The 21,118-nt window shown below is 39.4% G+C and overlaps 3 long non-coding RNA genes across 3 annotated transcripts in view; 2 read left to right on the top strand and 1 right to left on the bottom strand.

Annotated features, from left to right (window-relative positions):
- The first annotated feature begins 3,072 nt into the window (after positions 1–3,072).
- On the top strand, positions 3,073–4,360 carry LOC121886834. Its single transcript, XR_006092864.1, has 3 exons — positions 3,073–3,156; positions 3,253–3,634; positions 3,739–4,360. It is a non-coding gene; the product is annotated as an uncharacterized LOC121886834 (long non-coding RNA).
- An 87-nt stretch (positions 4,361–4,447) lies between these two features.
- LOC121886832 overlaps positions 4,448–21,118 on the bottom strand; it is a 124,250-nt gene continuing 107,579 nt past the window's right edge. Inside the window, exons 9-10 of the long non-coding RNA XR_006092862.1 lie at positions 5,691–5,723; positions 4,448–5,559 (exon numbers count right to left, since the gene is read on the bottom strand). This is a non-coding gene — a long non-coding RNA (uncharacterized LOC121886832). The remainder of the gene's footprint in view (positions 5,560–5,690; positions 5,724–21,118) is intronic.
- On the top strand, positions 10,743–19,594 carry LOC121886833. The gene is made up of 3 exons (XR_006092863.1): positions 10,743–13,694; positions 15,253–15,348; positions 15,888–19,594. It is a non-coding gene; the product is annotated as an uncharacterized LOC121886833 (long non-coding RNA).

Here is a 21,118-nt window from a genome sequence, read left to right on the forward strand (position 1 = left end):
TTTCACGTCAATATCCAAGTTGCAATTACAAGTGGGAAAATCAGATTTTATTGAAAGTGCCAATATAGCCGACTTGGTACTTAAAGGTCCAGTGTGCAGAAATTAGTGGCATCTAGTGGAACGGACTTGGCAGAAATGGAATATAATATTCATAAGTATGTTTTAAATGGTGTATAATCCCATGAAAATAAGAATCTTTCTGTTTTTGTTACCTTAGACTTACCTCTATATCTACATAGAGAGCGGGTCCTCTTCCACGGAGTCCGCCATGTTGCACTGCCACATGTTTCTGCAGTAGTCCAGAACAGCCAAACCAAACACTGGCTCTAGAGAGGGCCTTTTCACAGTTTTATGGCCACCGTAGGTTCTCCTGCATGTCTTGGAAGGGGTAGGTGAGGAGAGCGGTATTCAGTTGGTTGCAATCTGCAACCTCAATGCTAGATGTCACCAAATCCTGCACACTGGTCCTTTAATAATACAGACGTGTGTGAAAACTAACATTGATGCCTCGCATCAGTCAAAGATGTTCAATAAAGTCAAAGCAAACTTTAATTGATTTTTTAAATTGTATTTAATGTATTGTATTGTGTCAATGCACTCTTTACACAACCAACTCTTTATTTCAGTTTATTATATTATTTAGAGATTAAAACTTTTTTCCTATTCCAATTGTCATTCTGTAATTCTGTGATAAAACACTTGTAACATCAGCATGAGTGAAAACTTATCGTTTCGTTTGTTGCTACTTTTATGACAATTGGGTGGGTTCTGGGCTTTGACTTTTTGTCAATCTCATCTGGCAAAACTGACTCAGTTGCCCAGAGTAGTGAGTAGTGACTGGGCTGTAACAGCTGTGTAAATGTATGCCAGCTGGATGGAGACTAAACAACACAGTATGCCCAAGAATTGCACCCATATTGGATGATTACCACAAGATTAACGTTGAATTTCAATGTTGCCATTGAACAAATTGTCCAATATCAATGTGTTTGCCTGGTGATGGGTTGCTCTAAAGTCAAGCAAATTCCCTGTGTCACAGTAACCCACATTAGACAACAGTTGGAAGCCTCCTGGAATATTTGTGATATAACTTCAGAGCCTCAGAAAGGCCTTGAAAAGTTTAACTCATCATCCTACTTTAAAAGTTTGGAGAACTGATGTAGATTCCGCTGACGTTGATCATGTTGCTTTACGCCAGAAAGATGAAGGAAAACTCATCCCAGATTTGATGGAAACAGGAGAATATTTGTTGACGTAGTCTGGTCTATCAGGTTGCTGAGCTCAGGGATTTTAACAGTGGGATCAGTGAGGATGGGTCATGACAGGCTAAAGTGACTCACAAGTGCTGTTTGTTTTGTTGGGATGTGAGAAAACTGTGGAACAATTGTGCTTCAGTGAGGTCAGTGAATATTCTCCTATACTGTCTGTTATAACCAGCATGTGAGTAAAGAAATTGCAGACATTACCTTTGCTGTTAACCCAGATTTGTATATTTTAAATCACTCATTTCTCTATTCTGTTATTGTCAACTAAAAAAAAAAACACTTTACAAATCTAAAAAACAACCCTGCACCTGAATATAAGAACTTACACTCTTGTTACAGCCCTGTAAGTTTATTCTGTTTTGGGGTTTGTCCCAAGTTCAGATCCCAGATGATCCTCAATTTGTCATGTGTCTGCTCAAGGCCACACTGTTATTTGTGAAACGAGATGATAACCAAACATGCCTACACAGTATGAGTAAAGCTGGTCCAAGGTGTTGGATCGGTGGAAAAGGCTGCAGCCCAATGTATGTCAAAACGAAGGTTAACCAAACAACTAATCAAACCTGTTTGTAGCAGGGATTAAAGCAAAAAAAAAAAAAAAAAAAAAAAAGCGGTGGTGCGCAAAACACATGTGAGGTAGAAGAGGCTTGTGAAATAGAAGAAAAGGAAGCTAAAAAGTGAGCAAACAGAGATAAGCATGGAGCTTCTCTGCTGCTCATATCTAGAAATAGAGAAAATATATATATATAAAAAAAAAAAACAGAGAAACATGGGTGAAACCATATATTCTTTGTATCTGCAGCACCTTCTGTTTTAGTAAGGAACCCCCAAATCCTCCAACTGAATATCTCATCAGTTGGAGGATTTTATCCAAAATTCTTATGTTTAATGAATACATACACGTTAAGAAAAGGTTGCTGCAAAGAAACTGTCAACCTAAACCCTGAGAGCAGGTGTGTGCAGTAGAGAAAGACAGGAGGGCAAAAGCATCTTCCCCTTTTATTACAAATGCCAAATTACCCTGTTTTTTGAATGACTGGACGCTTTAACATCCCCATCAACACCTTTGTTGCCTTGTGCTCCTCGTGACCACAAACCTAAATTGGATATCAGACATTTCGGGACTGACGCTTCATATGCTCTGTTTGGATCTAGCAATTTTGAACAATTCTCATGTTTTAGTAATTTATCAATTTGTTTTTGTCAGCCGTTCTATTTGTGCACTGCACCTCTCAGAGAAACACATCAAAACCAGTTACTTTAACACAAAAATTACTTCAGAGCTGTCATGTAGACGTGGATAATTGAAGGAAAATTCTGTGACTTGTGATTTGACTGAAATAGGTAATAGTCTAAGCAGGCTTTTTTGCTCACCTTGTTGATCCCAGGGACTTAAACACTTGGCCTGGCAGAGAAGGGTCACGACTTGCAGTGACTCAGTGCCATTGTTTATAGGATGGGAAAAAGGGAATATGTGAGAGAAATGGGCTGGAAGACAAACGGAAAGTTTCTTTTTTTGTGTCAGAGTCATTTTTATCCTCATCCTATTCATCTTCTTCTTTCAGCCTGCTATGAAGAGCCATCTCATATATCTTGATGATGAATATGAGTTTGCAGTGGAGGTTTGAAGCCAAGTGGCGCAGGACTGACGGCGAGACTGACCCAGACGGACAGCTAGACAGATAGTCATCCTGCCCGCCAATCTCACCTTGTCCTCAGAGAGGCTAATGTTTCTGGGAAAATCCCACTCCACTTGCTGCCCTGTCAGTTCCTTACAGCTGGCATGGGCATGTGGATGGATGACAGAGAGAGAGGGAAAATGGGATCCAGTGGGCTGATTAGACAAAGAGAGGAAAGGATGTGGGTGCAAGAGGAGTATGAGTTCATCCAGGTATGTTTTAATCTGCGATCAGATAATATATTCTACTCTGGTTCGTTCTCACCTCTTCTAATTGCCTTCCCTTTCCCCTCGATGTGTACAACATAGGGACAGCAAACCCGTTAAAACAGCTCAGACACTTCCCTGGCAAACAACAGCTCTTCAGTGTCACTCTGTTTCAGCAACACTTAAATCACCACCAGTCTCAGGGTCCAAGGATAAAAACCTTTAATATATGACAACAGGAGGCAAGCAAGGGGAAATAAGGTGGCCGTTTTTCAGATTTTGCTTTACTCTGATTTCTCTCGACTTCCGTACAAATTAGGTGCCATTATTGGGACGACAAACCTGGGCATTTGCTCCAAAGGGGAGGGTCGGATTTGGACGAGCTGTCTAAACAAACGCAACAATGGTTTTTATTGTCGCGCTGGCTCGAACTCACCCACACACCCCTGGCAGGGAGCACAGCTTTCAGTGGAACAGCCCGTCAGTAAGTATAAACTTGATTTGGCTGATTATGAACTTGAGCGGTGCTCTTACTGAGACATGGCTTCACTTTCTCTCTCTTTTTCTTTCACTCCACTGTGTTCCCAGCTGTTTTTGGATAGAGAGATAAAGGAAAAGGAGGCTGACGGAGACAGAAAAAGGATGGAAAAAGGGAATGTTTTTCGCTTGTCCTTGAGTATTTTCCAAGTGTGTTTTCTTTAATACCACTCCATAATAGATTTTCTTGGAGCTGTCCGTTCCCTTTTGCCTTTCATATGTGTGAACAATGAATATTGGTGGCTGCCCAGCTAGTGAGGCACTCCCGTCTGGCACCATATGTCCATCATTGTGCTGGTGAAGTGGCTGTTTTAAGCGCTGCATGGTTGGCATTGGAAAGCCTCTGGTTGTTAGTGGTTAACCCAGCGTCCCACGGGACTCGCTGCTCACTCGTCATCCTGCCAACCTCCCCGTGAATTACATGAAGTTTCCGGTGTCAATGACGTAGGAGTGATCATTCAAATATGTAGAATGACATATATGATCAATGGTGAGAAATTACTATTTTCCATGTTTTGATATTACCAGAAGGAAAAGACGTTGCTGAACATGATTTTGCTAAAACACAAAAAGTTCTTTCAATGATGATATTCTACATTGAACCTGTATTAATACAGAGAGAAATCCTATTTCAAATGGTACACAATAAACAAACATACTGCACAACCTAAAAGGGAACCATTCTTGAATTTGAAGCTCAGGAGTACCTCAGTTAAGATACTGAGAGTATCTTTTAACAGGTGTTTACTGTATTTCAGGACAAAATGATTTGCAGGGAAAGGCTAGGGCACATACAGCAAAGTTCATCTGTGCATCCTTGCTAAATAAATGATGCTAGAAATGTGCGTGTAGTAGTTGATGAACTACTGTAGCTAACAACTTAGCCAGCAGGGAACATGCAAGTCCTATTTAATTACCATAACTCTCCAAGCTAGTTAGCTTGCCAGCAATTTTAGCTAGCTGTGTGACTAATGTGATGATAGATTCACACAATATCTTTAAGAAACGTATATTCTAGACTTGTGTCACTTAACTGCCTACACCACATGCTTGTCTTGTGGAGCACTTATACTCTGGTAGAACAGAGTTAAATAAAAGTGCATGATACAACAAAGCTAATAAGCTATAAGCTTTCTCTGATTCTGCACTTGTTTTTCTTAGCATTTTTAATTTGTGCATAAAAAAAATGTGAGTGAAAACACAGACAAACAGCATATTGATAAAAGTGAAATGCGACAAAGTTCAATGGAAATAGACTTAACAAATAGTGGATGGAAATGCGTTAATTAGATTTATCGTTTGCTGATTTCCTGGAAACTTGGTTAAAAGTTGGATTTTGATGGAACCTAGCTGTTAGACGGTTTGTTATTGGTGAAAAGTGCGACCTCCCATGTCAAAGTTCACCAAAGTTGAACTTGATGTGAAAGATTTGCACGGACTAACTTCAACCCTGTGTGCATATCCACTTATTGTGGCAATTCCATAGAAATAAATCAATTCCACAGTGAATTCTCATCATTTTAGATGCTGGTGTGACTGGGCCTTAACACAGTAGCAACATAGCATGGACAAAAGAGTGGTAAAGAAAGACTGAAAGGTAAAAAAAAGGTTGACTCCTGCCCCTGATAACATCGCATGCCAAGGCTACACAAGTCCCTGCTGTGGACTAACAGTGAGACGTACTTCCTCTCCTCCCTTTATCTGTTTGTCTGTCTGTCCTTGACTCCATATGTACGTCTCTCCCTTCCCGCACTCCTTCATTCTGTTTGAGCTTCTTTCTATCTTTTATCTGTTGTTTTCCTCTTGTTACGCTTTTGTCTTCTTCTTCCTCTGTTTGTCCACCAGCTGCAAGTGGGAGGTTAGATGATTGGCCTTTATTATGAAGAGATAAGTGTCAGTTTAGAAAAACTGGCATCTGACTAGGTTATACGGTAGATATGCACACACACACACACACACACACACACACACACACACACTACCAAAGCCAAGTGGATACAAACCTTTCAATGCACCTGACCAATGGAAAAGCAGCCCTGTGAAGAAAAATAAAGGAAGAGAAAGTCACCACAGAGCAACAAAGAATACCACAAAATACCACAAGTAACCCATAAACTGTACCACAGAGAACTACAAAGTGCTATTTAAAATTCATAAAGAGCCGTACAGTATTGTACCACCACAAAAAAAACATACTGCCATAAGGTATCATTACTAACTATGAACCACACAGTGACATAAAGTAATAGCACTAGGAGTTGTAGTTTTTTTCTTTGCAGTAGTTGGGTTGATAAGTTGGTTGTTTTTAGACAGATATCCAACACAGCAATGCTACGTCAAGCCTCACACTCACGAAATGCGCTCACTAAATTTGTTTTCAATGCCTATACCTCAGCCTAACCACAAGCCCTGGCTGCGACACCACGTTTCAGTTTTATTACTTCTCTCATCTCCTCCAAGTCCTCCTCTTTTTCTCTCATGATGATTTCTCCATGCTGCTCTCCTGCATGTGTCTGGTCTTGGGTATCAGTCCTGCGCTGAGACGTTCTGGCACAGGCAGTAGTGGAGACTAAATGTTGCATGGTGTTTTGGTTACTGTGGCGAAGCCTGTTGCCATTTAGCACTTGAGCTGTTATAATTCAAAATGTTCTATGTCCATTTTGGGGATAGAATCATTGCATAAAGTTCATAATGCCATATTTCTTAATTATTAATGATTTGGTTTGAATAAGTGTTTGCCATTTGGTCAACTATGGTCTCACAGTAAGTTACTTAACCAAGTGCCATTTTGTGTTTTAATTATGTGCTATCAATCATTCTGCAAGAGTCCATGTTACTTTGTGCCAACGATGTGTATCTCATTCTCTCTCTCTCTCTCTCTCTCCAAACATCAGAGCAGAGGTAGATTGTCTAAAGGGCACAACTCCCAAAACCACAGCACCATCAGAGGATAAAACCACAGATGCAGCTGTTCAGACAGAACAGAGCGAAGGATATGTTTCTCTCACTCTCTTTCTCTGTCTCTCATTTTTAAAGACGGGCCTCATTAAATGGAAGTAAGTCTGCTCAGGTCCAAAACCAAAGAGAGTCATGCCCCTCGAGAGCGCTCTGCTGCTAACCATAGCGCTGGCACGGTGCAGTGTGGAAAACAAGTGAATCAAATGCGACCGCTGAGCTGCAGCGAGCGTACAAAGACATAATATTACATGGTATTACGTGGGTTCAGTAACAAGGGATCAGCTGTAGCAACAGCAGTGCTGCTTCACAAAACAGTGGTGAAACACTAGGTTACAGTGGCTTATACCACTGGATTAAGTCATGTACCAACCTGTGGAGGCACATGGTCAGGGACATGGGATGATAAAATCACCCCAATCCCCTTTTTTAGCCACGCTAGCGGCAATGCTGGTCTGTTGGTTGGACCACTGCTTGTTTTACATTTCGGGGTATTTTTAGGTTCACGCCACTTTAATACAAGTCAACCTGGACTTGTAAACAAAAATCACATGGACTCACCAGTATTTACCTACTGCATGTCTTCTTTGGTGCTTCCATGAATTCAAATGTCTTTTTATTCTTCAGAGTAAAGTTTACTACATCTTGATGACACCAAAATGTATTAGGAATTTTTGTTTAATTTGTACAAACAGGACTGGACAGTGTAGACTCAACCAGGGTGGTTTTTGACAAAACAGTAAGCAAAACCATGAGCGGAATTGTCGTAACACAACATTTCACCCTATGCAAAATAACACATTTTAACCTTAAATAAAGTAAGTACACCTAAACCTGATTCTTCAAAGAGTGGACGGCATAAATTTTGCAGTTGAAAGATGACAAATTGATGGTAATATTATGAAAAATAAAGCCTATGATATACTTTTTTTTACAGGATATTGTGGGAAAAGTAATTAGAATTACAGTAAAAGTATATATGTGAAACTAATGTTAAATTCTATGATTGTAATGGCATTCATGGAACTACATTCACAATCCAAGTGTTTCTATCTTGATTGCAGCAAAAACTGCTTGAAGACATTTTCATTAATTATTATTTGTTGTTATTATCTGTTGGTATAAGGTTCCAAGGCAACTGGAATTTGTAACCATAACAAAATTGGTTGTCATACTTGATGTGCCACGGCAGTTTTAAAAGCACTAATTTTAAGCAAAAGGAGACATAACATACTGTAAAGACTTGGCTGGTGTTGACGGTTAGCACACATTAGAGGCAGTGCAGTATTTTGTGGGTTTTTATGCTTCAGGTATTGTACTGACAGATATCGCTGTAATTTACGGTTGTGCTTTTGAAACGGACTGGAAAAGCAGATATGATCTTTTGTTTGTTTTTTGTCATTTCAACGCCACTCAGTCATTGTCCGAGATATAATTTACTCACAACAGAAAGGACTAGTCATACAAAGTCATCAGGTATGATATGATGTGAGCAGTTTGGAAACAAACATGAAGGACTGCAGTGTGGATGTACCCGCTTTTCAGAGAGACAGGGGCCGACCGAGAGTGTGAGCAGGGAAGAGAGAGAGAGAGAAAGAAAGAAGGAATGTGGTTAAGAGTCTGTTTGGTCACGCTCCATAACCGACAGCCTTAAACAAACAGGCATTCTGCTCCTTCTGTAAACCATTGCTACCTGAGTCTGGAGTGTGCTGCCCTGCTCCTCTCAGCCTGGTGTGGTTTAGTTGGAGTTCTTGGAAACCTCCTCTGTTTTTCTATGTAGTTGTTGTTGATGTTTGTTTGTTTCACGCACCACCAAAACCAACTAATTGTGGAAGTGTGACATCCAAAAAATGGCCAGGCCTTTGAATGGCTCCCTATTTGGTTCTACCTCTGTCATATTTATTGATATGAAATAATTAGAATAGTGTGAGGATTATACTAGATAGGCTGTCTTAGACTAGACTCTGAACTCAAGAAAGTAGAACAAACATCAGTCAGTCCTTTTTTCTGAATTTCAAAGAAAGATTTCTGTATAGTAAAACACAGTTTTGAGGAATTTTACTACGAGAGCAAAGAGTCTACATTCATTCTAGTGGCCCTGTGAAATAGCATGTAGGCGCAGTGGTGCTTTGAGTTAAATGCTAACATCATCACACTCACATGCTCCCAGTGACAATGCTAACATGCTGACCTTTAGTAAGTATAATGTTGTTCACTATCCTAGTTTAGGCTATCATTTGCTAATTAGCAGACACAAAGAACAGTTGAGGTTGATGAAGAGTCATTACTTTTTCTCAACCGGACAAATTTAATGATGCAAGATACCAAGTCAGGAAATTACCAAAGTTATTACAGTTTATCATGTGGAGGACGTGGGTGTGTGTACCAAGTTCCATGCCAATCCATCTAATAGTTGTTGAGGCATTTCACTCAAACATCATCTGGGAACCTTGAATGTCAAAATTGTGTGCTAATCCATCTATTGATGATTTATCAATACTATAATACAATACTATAAGTACCAAATTTCATGGCAATCTGCATAACATTTGTTGATCCAGTTCTCTAAAAAAAAACAAAAGAAAAAGTTTACAATGTGGCTTAAAAAGTCTGTGACATGCAGTACTAATAGTGGGTGAGATCTAGAGATTACAGCGCTGAGAAAACTTTTTACAATCTGCGGGTTTAATCAATTTTTACAACTTTAACATTTAGATTTTACTACACCTTTGATCTGCACCTCTGACTGGGTTCTTCTCCATAGCAACGGTGGATGAGTCATGGGGATTGTAGTATTAACCCATCCGCCATGACAAACAAAACTGATTTCTCTATAACTAAATTGAAATTATTTAAACAGGTGGCCATTACATACACCTGTATGATTGTTATATTTGGTTTCTATGTTAAGTTACATTTAGTATATCATTGAACTGAATGGGGAAAAAAACAGCTCAGGACCCAGTTTTGTGTGATCTTGGCGAGCTTGTAATCTTTCGTCAATCCAAATGTAGTTTCCACCTAATTTCCACCAGATCTCAACCAGTGAATCTCGTTTCCATATTGCCGTCCTCAATCCTTTACGCTACCCTTCATTTCACATATATGACTGAATAAAGAAAATAATAAACTGTAGCTGCCAGTGTCCCTCCTGTATGTCAGACTCGCTGTGTGTGGCTGGGATACCTCTGTCAAGCTGAACCACATTCCCCCATCCACCACAGACTGAGATCAGATTCTCTCAGATAACATCAGAGTGGATGGTTAACACAGCCTGTTTGGCTTCTCCTGCAAACAGAGGATCAGGTTTACATATGGACGTTCCGTCACACGTCTCCCTCGACAGGTTTGTTTGGTCAGTGTGGCGCCCCACGTACAAATACCTGGGAATGGATAGCATGTGCACACATCACACCCAAACACAAGCCCACACAAGGGTGCACATGCGTTTACACACACTGTAACAGCAAAGAAAGAAAAAAGATGAAAAACCACAGTGTTGTCTTTTAATGAAAACATTTCCTGGTTGTCATGGCGACTGCTATAGTCGGCCAAGGAAATTCAAACCACAGATTTCCCCATGTATCCTGTAAAAATGACAGCTATTTATCTTGTCCCACATTCAACAACAAAATGATATGTTATCAAATCTGGTGCACATGACTACATAAAAGACTCATAAACCTCAGCTAAGCTGCTGCGAAACACAAAATCTGATGTTGGATGGAAAATCAATCTTTGATGACTCTTTAAATACTTTTCCACGGATAGCCACAGAGGAGAGGATTAGTGCACAGGTAATAGTGAACAGAGGGCAATGAGTGCTCTCAAACAGCATTAGTTTAGCAAATCGAAAGATAAATTAGAGGCCATATTGGCAGTAGCACATGAAAACTACAAAACATACAGAGTCCTTACATATTAAAAGTCGTCTGAGGCACATGCTCAACACTTTAACATGAAAGCAAGGTCCATTTTCTCCATAAGATAAGCTATGTACACAAATAACTCAGTATTACCGATCATTATCTGACATGTGTTAAGCATTTAGGCTTTTATTCATCTCAACACTGGGTAAAATGTGTTTTTCCCACCTCAGATATAAAAGAACTGGCTTGCATCATTGCACAGGAGTAGTGACACCGTGGGGACTGAGGAATTATAAAAACAACCGACTGTTCACACCTTCATACACCATACACAACACACTTGCGTCAGCCGTTTATTAATGAAATGCAGTAGCAGCAGCGTTTGGAAAGGAGACGCACTCTGGTGTTCAAGCCCCATGCCATGCAGGTGAAAATTTGCCAGTAAAAGATATGAGCTCTCATTAACTTTAACAGGGCAACAACCCCCCACCCAGGGTCCCGCCCCTGCAACGGCGAGGGTGGGATTTTACTGGCTTGTTAATGTGACTGACAGCTCAAAAGGTCAGTCTGTTTGTCTGCTGCGACGCAACGGCTTCCATACTTCATAAAGAGAATGACGACAGTTGGTCAGTAGTGCCAGTGGGATACTGGCTGCAGATATTACAGCATACAGGTTTGTGCCAGCTGGTTGGCTATAAGCTCTTTGGTCATTAGACACGCATAGCTCACTCTCTCCCCTCTATCATTTCTCCACCACGCTTGTTAACTACTGACGAAAAGAAACCAGTCGTCCATCACACACAAAACAGTTAATGAAGTTAGCTTTACAAAGCATAATGCCAACCCGACTCAATTTTCTCATCTTTTCCAATACAACAATCAATTTTCAACAAAATATGTGTGAGTTGTTTCACAGTAGAACTGCTTGTGGCTTGTTTGCATTATCAATGCCCCCAACGCTTCAATATCTACCCTACATGCACATGTATCTATATAGTGAAGTTTAGCATGATTTTGCTCATTAACTACAAATCACACCAAAGCATAGCATGCAATACTTTTTTTATTGCAGTAATTAAACAAATTCATATACAAAGCTAAGCATGCATGTTCACCTGTGGATCAAGCAAGTTTCAAGTCTCTGCAAGTTAAATTCTGTAGCATACAGAAATGATTGGAAACCTCTGGCTGGGCAAAGAGCAACAATGGTCAACATGGAGGGTTAAAATACGAGCAAAACTAGCTTCAAGACTATACAGATCCACCAATGAAAGCTAAAGCATGCAATAGAAACTGTCACGTTTATTTGTGCATTTTTCATGTACTATTGTCAGTACTTTAGCACTATGAATATTTGTATAGAGTATGCAGAATATCAGTGTTCAATGTATACATTTTGAAGTCAAATTAACAGACTGATGCCAACAATTTTATTTTGCATGTGCTTACACTCCAAATCATACAACATGTCTTGACATTGGTAATTTCACATTCAGTTTGGACTGCACTGGTTTTAAAATACTGGGTTTATGATTTAACGCGTTTGTTAATCATATTTTACAATGCCAAAATGTATGCCAAATGGTGACAACAATATGGGCTGTTCCTTTGTCGTTCTCATTTCCTTCAAGGCATCGCCTTGGATAACTGACAAAGTCTGAGTAAATGTTCCTCAGCAGGAAACATATACTTTACTCAAATAACAAAGTGTCACAGATGCTTCCTGTTCATAAATCATAACTGAACTTAACGTGACCTTTCACGTGACAAGGATTCACCCAAAACATTAGGATTTGATATCTCCTCACTATGAATTTTCATATCAAAACCCATGACAAGCTAACCAGTCGCTCTAAATCAAAGTCCACAGATAGAGGGGCCATCAGAGGAAATTGAGAAACACTGGAAAGGCTGTGGAATATGAATCAATCACTAAGCCTACAAGTGCCAAGCCAACATGATACAGCAGATCAGTTCAGTGCAGGTGAAACTCACTCTCAGGAAAACTCACACACTTGCATAATGTAGACACTGACAGATAGGCCTTTCACACGGAGACCTTTTTGACATGTCACAGTATGAAAAATATGAATAATGACAGTTTCAGGGTCCTGGTGTTGCACATGTTGGCTCACTGTCAAACTGTCATGGCTTACAGGGACACATGAATACAGCAGAGCCATCGTTAGCGTTATTAATAACACCTGTGATTTTCCTACGACGACAGTTGAAAGTTGCTGTTAAAAAATAGGCCTGTTGAATGGTGTGCTGCGTGGGAACAAAATGCTAAAAAGGTTTCCATGAAAATGAATTTATCATCTCGACTTTCAGGTAAAAGAAAAATTAATGTTCTTCACAGTCTATTGTAACGATTCTGGGCAGATCAGACACAGAGAAAGACTCAGGACACAAGGTAAGATTCAAAAAGTAGGCAAAGTCTTTATTGGAAAGCCAGGCAGTCATACACATGTACATCAGTCCAAATCAAACCAGCAAATCCAGGCAGGGAGTAGGCAAAAATCCAAAAAATAGAGAAAAAAAAAGAAATGTCAAAAACCATGGAGACTTAAACTAAGGGAAAAACTGCTGGAAAGCGATGAACACACAAGGATGAACAAAGACGATCTGGCAGCAGAACAGGGAAAACAGGAGTATATATATACTATATGGGGTTGGATGATAGCAAAACCAGGGGCAGGTGAGTAATTGGAAGCAGGTGTGGATGATCAAGGGAGCGGAAGACACTCGAGGGCAGGAAGTGGAATGACAAGACATGTGACTACTACAAAATAAAACAGGAAACACAACAGGCAGTGATTAACAGGATGTTAAATCTATACTGTAACGTTTTTGTGGTAATGAGTGCAATTATTTTGTGCTAATTTCCATCATCTGCCTCATCTAATGTTACTTTACTTTGTTATGTCCTTCATTTTTCGGAATGCTTTTTGACAGTTTCCAAGAAAAACAAACGGACTGAACATTTAGCTGTTTATATGTTTTGGTAGTTATCCAACATGTCTTGTCGCTGGACTCTTTTCTGCTACTGTGGGTGTGGAAACGAGGTCTCTGTGCCACTTCAAGGATGGATGGATGATTGTTTAACGGTGGAGTGAAACAGCAGCTCTAGACTCCTTTTCTTTGATTCAGGTGGACTAATACAAAGACCTGACATTTACTACGGTGAGTGTTTTAGATTGCTGGAAATACATTTAAGTTGCATGGTGTCTGGGTTAAATCAAACATTGATTTTCCCTTCAGTTTTTGATGAGGACTATTATGTGTGTTGTCCTGTATGCCTGCATGTGTCTACAGATGTGAGTGTTACTGTATCTGTACAGACAGTATCCAGCCAAAAAGAAAAAAAAAAAAAAGTAAGCCTGGCTTAGAATGAGCCTGGGGACAGATTTGTACAGAGGAGATTTGGATGATTACACACCATGAAAGTTCTCTCTCTGTGATTGAGAATGGAAAATCACACCAGCCAATAAATCAGCTATGGGATACAGTAGCTAGTGCTTAAAGTCTGGAAATAAGAATTCAATGTAATAGAAAAGTAATCTTTTATTTTATTACACAAGCAAGTAGAAACATCCAGATGCGCAGCTGTACGTACGCTGTAGTGTTTCCAACATGAACCATGTACTGCTGATGTACTTTTCATTTCCGTATCTGTTTTTCTTATTCCTGTGAATAACTGGCTAGATAATGCGATGTCATGTCCTGATATTTCATGCAACTACAATGAAGGATGATAGCAGAGAATGTTTCAATGATCTAAAAAAGAAAAAAGGGTAAGCATTAGGTTTTTAATGTCTGACAAAATCCTGAGCTGAAACAAAGAAGAAAAAAAACAACTAACAGCTGTAAGACATTCTGGGACATGTAAGAGCATATGGGGGTGCAGTCTTCCTGCTGTTCTACAATATGATGGTCAGGAAGTCATTATTAATGGTTCAGTGAAATATATGACAGGCGACTTTTACACAAGCTAGAGGGATAAAAAGCTTATTTGCAAAAAAAAAAGCCTGATAATCAGACTGAATTGCTTTTTTGTGTTGACTTCAACTGGACATTGTGTTCATGTTAGATATGTTATATGTGTCTATGTCATTTTTGGTTAATATAGAAGCAATAAACTTGATAGTAGCAGCTCATATAACATGTTGATCAAAGAAATTTTAAGAGTTTCTGCAAGTTGACTCACAACAACCCAACTTTATCACCGGATGAGAATGTCTACATTGGGTGATTCCAACATATTTCAAAATACTCTCTATAATATATATATATATATACATATATATATATCTCCACATTGCAACTATGGTGTGTTTAAGGTCAGAGGAAAGTAGTTACAGTTAATAAAAGAGGCAAACAGTAATTGCAGGTCTGTAACAGGATGTAAACTCCACACCCTGATTTCCCCTTCGCTACATATAGCCCACAATACTCACTACACTGGCACTTAACTCTGGCATTTGAGGTAATTGTGAGGTTCGGATACATCCAATATTAATGTGGGATTCCTAGGAATACTCTTGCTGAACAACCCACGTAGCTCCATCAAGTTTGTCATTTTTCTGCCTGTGGCTCAGGACAACTGGGAAAACAGCCTGAGCCCTACACCAGAAATGTTTGGATTTCTGAAAATGTAGTCATCAATTCAGGAGTCTAGAACGAGTCTAATTCAGAGCAGGAAGTTGTTTTTCTCTTCTTTTTTTTTCCTGCCTCCTAAAAGAAGAAATAGTGGAGTGGGGAGGGAGAGACAGACAGACGGGCACCATGCTGTCTCAGGTGTGTCAAGACTGCCAAGAAGAGATGGATGGATGGCCAGGTGAGGAAAGATTTGGATAGATAGATGGATATTTGCACCTTTGCAATTCACAGCATGCGGGCGCCAACTCTACCAGGGCACTTTAAGCATATTTGAAAAATGTGCTAGAGCAAGCATGAGCATAAATTACAAACTATTCAGTCTCCCATGGCTGACAATCATCTACTATGAAGTATTTTGCATTGAAGCATCCACTAAGTTGCATATATTAATGTGTTTTTCCACTGAATGATGGTGTTCTGTATGTCCATTGATTGCAAACAAGCTGCTATATTACCTGCTTTGCATAAGCTAAGTTTATCATTACATATTTTTCCTCAGTTTATGTAAATGTTGCATTGCGCCAACATAAACACGGCTGCGAGCATGTATGATTTCACAGCGTTTGCCATCTTTATCTCAACTTACACCAGTGGAGGGTGGCTGCCTGAATATATTGTGTATATGTTCCTCTTTCTCTGATTAAATCCTTACATGAGCTATTATCTAAACATCTAAACTCTGAATATTTGATCAGATGTTCCCCTTTCACGGTTCAGGTCTCAGTGAACCCTTCCTGTGCCTCTGTCTGTCTCTCTGAGGAGGCCGATTGTCTCTTCCGAACGCTGGTCTGAGGCCAGATGGAGGAGAGTTAAACAGCAGCAGTGAGGGACTGATCCTGGAGAGCATTAACGCATCCCAGATGACCTGACTGGCCCACCTGTGTGTGTGTGTCAGCGCATTCTCGTTCAAATGTATAAGCACGCGTAACAGCATCGCTTGCTTGTTATCTCTCTTCATTGGTAGTAGCCTGGTATTTTGTGAATCTTCCTCTCTGGGGGTGTGTTTGTGTCTGATTGCCTCTCTCTCTCTCTCTCTCTCTCTCTCTCTCTCTCTCTGATTAGTTGCTTTCATCTAAAAACACCACCAGTTCAACGCTAACTGCAGCACAATGAGCTCTAGAACGCCAAGTACAAGCCTGGAGCAACACTGCCACACAAAACACACAGCTAGTCTAAAGGAATCTTGTTCCAAATAACTTTTTGCACATACAGCATACAGGGCAATATATGTTTAATAGTCTGACATATAGTAATGTATGCCACATAGCATAATGCTTTGGCACACAACTCACATCCCCCCCCAGTTTCTTTACAGGGCACCCTACAGCCACTGTCATGCACTGAGGGCAGTTTACGATGCATGGGAAAACGCAGCCTTGGCACCGCACCCAGCACACTCCACACAGCTCAGTTACAACTAGGAAATGGTGGCACACACAAAAGAACAAAAGTGTATGTGAGAAAGCGTTCAGAACGAGTACAGGTATATGTTGCTTTAGGAATGTGACACGTGAAGAGCAAATGATGTTGCCAAGTTCCCGTCATAGTCATCTCAACGTTTCTCATTACTTGTTAGATGGATGACTAATAAATAAAAGACTAAGGTTCAAAGTCATTTGTATAACAGATAGTTAGTAGATCAAACATTGCCAGAGAGAGAGGAGTAAAGTTCCCCATAACATCTGTGGGATAAGCTTTTTAATATTGTAGAGTAAGAGTTAGTTGATTTAAGTGCACTAGGACATTTTGCTAGTCTCAAAAATAGCTAGGTTAAAGGTAGCTAAACAAACTATAGCTAATGTTAGCTAAACATACACTTTGTTCACTTCACCTTTACAGAAGATATGCAACAGCATGAATTACAAGAAAACGGCTCTGAGTTTATACTGTGGGAGTGTTGGGTGGAGCCGTTTCCATGGTAAGGGTGCTGTCAGGCATTACCGATGTATACACACGAGATGCACTCTGTGAAGGGACATTTATTGGTGTGTGCGGTAAACGGCAGACAGGTGGATCTGTTATGTATGGAAACACACACACACACACACACACACACACACACACACACACACACACACACAGGTCATACTTACATTAAAATGTTATGCAAATTTTAAGCAAATATACAAAACTATGGCAACATAAAATGTGAATCATTACATGCTTCCAACAGGTGACACTTCAACTAGTGACAGTGACATTATGCTATGTAACACTCTAGTCCTTAATACAATGATCATACTTCTTCATCTCTTCAATGTTGTTTGCCTACCTATTTACATATTACGGTCTGGTTCAACTCCATTTGTATATGTCTATGTGTATATACTGTGTACAGGTGTGTGTGTGCATGTCTATATATTTTTAAAAAGTAGATAGTCAACCATCTTTTCATACTGGAGAATTTGATTGTGGCCAGTTTTGAATATTCCCATGCACTGTACCTTTGAATAACTTTTGAGTTTTCTTTAATGTTATCTTCACTTGATTTTACTATAACATTATATAATTAATGCTTGTTTTATCTAACTCAATCATTTCCTCCTTTAATTTTCTTTTCCATTTTTGTTATTGCTCATTTGAAGCACAGACTTCATAAAGCGTCAGTAACTGCCAGTATCAGGATTCAAAAGCAAACCACTTAATGGGAATGTGTAGCACCCTAGAAACGAACATATCAAATGATGTGCATGTTTACTTTTTTATTATTGTGATATCATCTGGACAACAATCCATATCCACTGCTGACACAGTTATCTTTTGCCTACATCTGTCCATAAAAGCACGGTGACTCATTTGTCCCCTGTAGCCTCCTGTAGCACATCCTCATCACCAGGAACTACAAAAACAGCGTGAGGGTTGACTGACCGGGTTAAATGAAGTCATCGACTGTACATCATGAAATAACTTGTCTGTGATTATTTACCAGCTTTGTTACCATGCAGGCTTTTTATAGTTTCTGTTCCACTGAGTCCTCCTAAGTAACTGCTTCCTGTGTGGATGCTCAATGATGATATCATAGTCTGAGAGTTTATTAGTTGATAAGCAGTTTGACGTAAGGAGGTGAATGAGTGTTGTCGTGCTGGCATGAGAATGAGAGGTAACAGTGGGATTAGTTGTGTGATGTTATGGGGTAACATAGCCAAGGAAAGAAGGTTAATGGACCACACACACACACACACACACACACACGCACACATACAGTAGTCCAGGTAAAGTCAGAGCTTTTCTGAATAATCTGGCTCAAAATTAAACTGAATGTTATAGACAACAGCTAATTTTAGCCAAAAGCTTGTAATAATCACACCTACAGGATAAAGAATTGAAATGAATAGTGATTAACCCAGATGCTCTTATGGGAAACAAAGAGCTGGTGCTACTACTTGAAGAGGCCCATTTTTACTCATCTTTAGTCAGAGTGACTTTAGTATTTATTGACATTAAAAATAAATTTGGTATTAAACAACAGGACAGTAGGATTGAAATGAAAGCATCACCCAGAAAACACTGTCAGAAAGGAACAATGACGTATATTGACAGTTAAAGGTACCCTCTTGTGAAATGTTTGACCACTAGTAGCGCTAATGAGCAGTGTTTTTACAAGTGGGTCCCTGTTTGTATCATGCATGCGCACAGGGACACACTTGAACTCAGTTTCACTCTTTTCCTGTGATTGGCAGTTTGTGGCTGTGCTGCCAGCAAAGGCAGTGAAGACTATTAGCAAGTAAACATTACTGTGAACGATGCTGGGTTTAAAATATTAAACTAAATTAAAATAATCGATTGCGTGCAAATGTTTTATGAGGAAAGAAATGCTCTTTGAATGTAAACATAACTTTCAAGTGTCTATATGAAAACTCAGCAAGTTGACTTTAAATGTGACAAACATGGCACAGAAGGTTAGGAAAGATACGGTTTATTACAACTAAGGGTTGTCTGACTGCTAATGATTGTAACCCTGTTAAACCTATTCCTGCATGTTGCTGCACTTCAAGATGTCAGCACTTACTTTGGTGGGTTTTGGTGTGTTATCAGACCTGATAGAACCAATGGTTGGAGCCATGAACAAAACCCAAGTTGTAATAAACCATAGTTTCCTGGCAGCAGTGTCTCAAGACTGTGTGAAGCAATGCCAAACCGTCAAAATTTAGACAAGTTATGAAGACCTGAAGACTTCCATGACCTTTTCAGTTAAATATAACTAAGTTTACAAATTTAAAACAAAATGACTCGTACCACAAAAATGATTTTTTTCCCATCTTCAAACACTCATTGAGTTTACAAGAACAAAACATCAGACACACTGAACTTTAGTGACCACAAATGAAATGCAGTGTTCAGGTGTGAAACAGTCCCAGATTAGATGGACTGTTGTAATGCTTTTTTTCCAGATACTTTTTTTTTATTTTCCAGATTTCTATTACAACAAAAACAATATACAGACACACTGACAGGACAGGATATATCACATTAATCATTTTAATCATTTTAAAAGTAGGCTAAGGCTTAAAATCCATGTAGGAATTATTACATGTGAGTGAGTATTTTTTGCTATTTAGTTGGATGATGAAGAAACCATTCTGAATATGTCACATAGAAAAAACTAAAAGTAATGCCAGACTGTTTCTGCTTCTGAAGCAAAGAGTGGAAAAGTACAGTAGTTAACGACTGATGAGGTCTATCTGACTCAAATGTTGCATTTATAATAATGGGAGCCAATTAACAGTGTGTGGATTATTTTTCTAATAAAAGACAGGCTTTTGTTTTTATTTCCAGTTATCATCACATGGTTGTCTCATGTTATTCCGAGCTGCAGTGATGAAATCAGAGTGTACAGAGTGCTTCTTAGTACAGGCTCCTGGTTCTGTGAATCAGGCACTAAGAATCAGACCGGCTAACAACAACAGGTCTGGTGCCCAGCTTCCCTCCATCAGGACCAGGATCAGGGCAGAGAGTGCAGAATACTTATCTTATATACCATATATATATATAACCATTTGAAATCATGTTTACAATAAAACAAAAACATTTTCATATCTTGGGGATTGGGAAGGAAACCATCAAGCCCCTTGTGTCTTGATGATGACCTGGGTTCAGAATAGGGATATGGCAACTGCCCAGATCTTGAAGAACTGATGCTGCTTGCTCCATAGATACTGAATCCAAATAAGCTATAAGCCAGCTGTCTATATTGAATTCAATTTCCTCACCTTCCAATGAATAAAGTACTGTCCGTTTCACTCACTGTTGTATTGTTGGTTTAGATACCTCATAGTCAAAAGCCCTTTTTCATAAAGGTTTAATACTGTTGTGTCAGTGAATTTATATTGTATTGTTTGTATTTCTAAAAAGTAACTATAACACTATGATATTACACTGACCGACCAGAGAAACCGTTTAGTCCAGGAGCAGGTGTGTCATGCTAATACGGGCCAAATATTTAACAGGACAACTGAGATATGACTACTGTTTAGGACTAAAAACCGTGACGACCTGATAAGAAGATATGTTAACAGCGGTCCTGTTTCCTTGTCTTGCATAACTGTGTGACATTTGCTAGCACTGACACAGTCTGATGGCACAGACAAGCTCCGTGACAACAGATTAGGACACCTAATACATTTAGATAGCTCATTATGTACATGTGGCAAGCGTAGGACAGACGGGAGACAGGTTTAACAAGCAAAGAGGGGAAATGAATGAAATATGAGGGGAATGTCATGTCTCTCATTTCACAATTCCTAAGCCACCTATCCTCATGTGACCCGGAAGTTGGATGCATCAGTTTAGAGCATGGAGAGGATGACAAGGAAATCCAAGAATGGCTGGGAGTGAAGATAATCTACGGATCAGGTTACATCAAGATTCAATCATTTATTGTAATTTTTCAATTTTATAGGTGATTTGGAATTGGTATGAATTTGTAAAAAAAAAAAAAAAAAGTAAAC

The sequence above is a fragment of the Thunnus maccoyii genome, chromosome 20, assembly GCF_910596095.1.
Source record: "Thunnus maccoyii chromosome 20, fThuMac1.1, whole genome shotgun sequence".
Lineage (NCBI taxonomy): Eukaryota > Metazoa > Chordata > Actinopteri > Scombriformes > Scombridae > Thunnus > Thunnus maccoyii.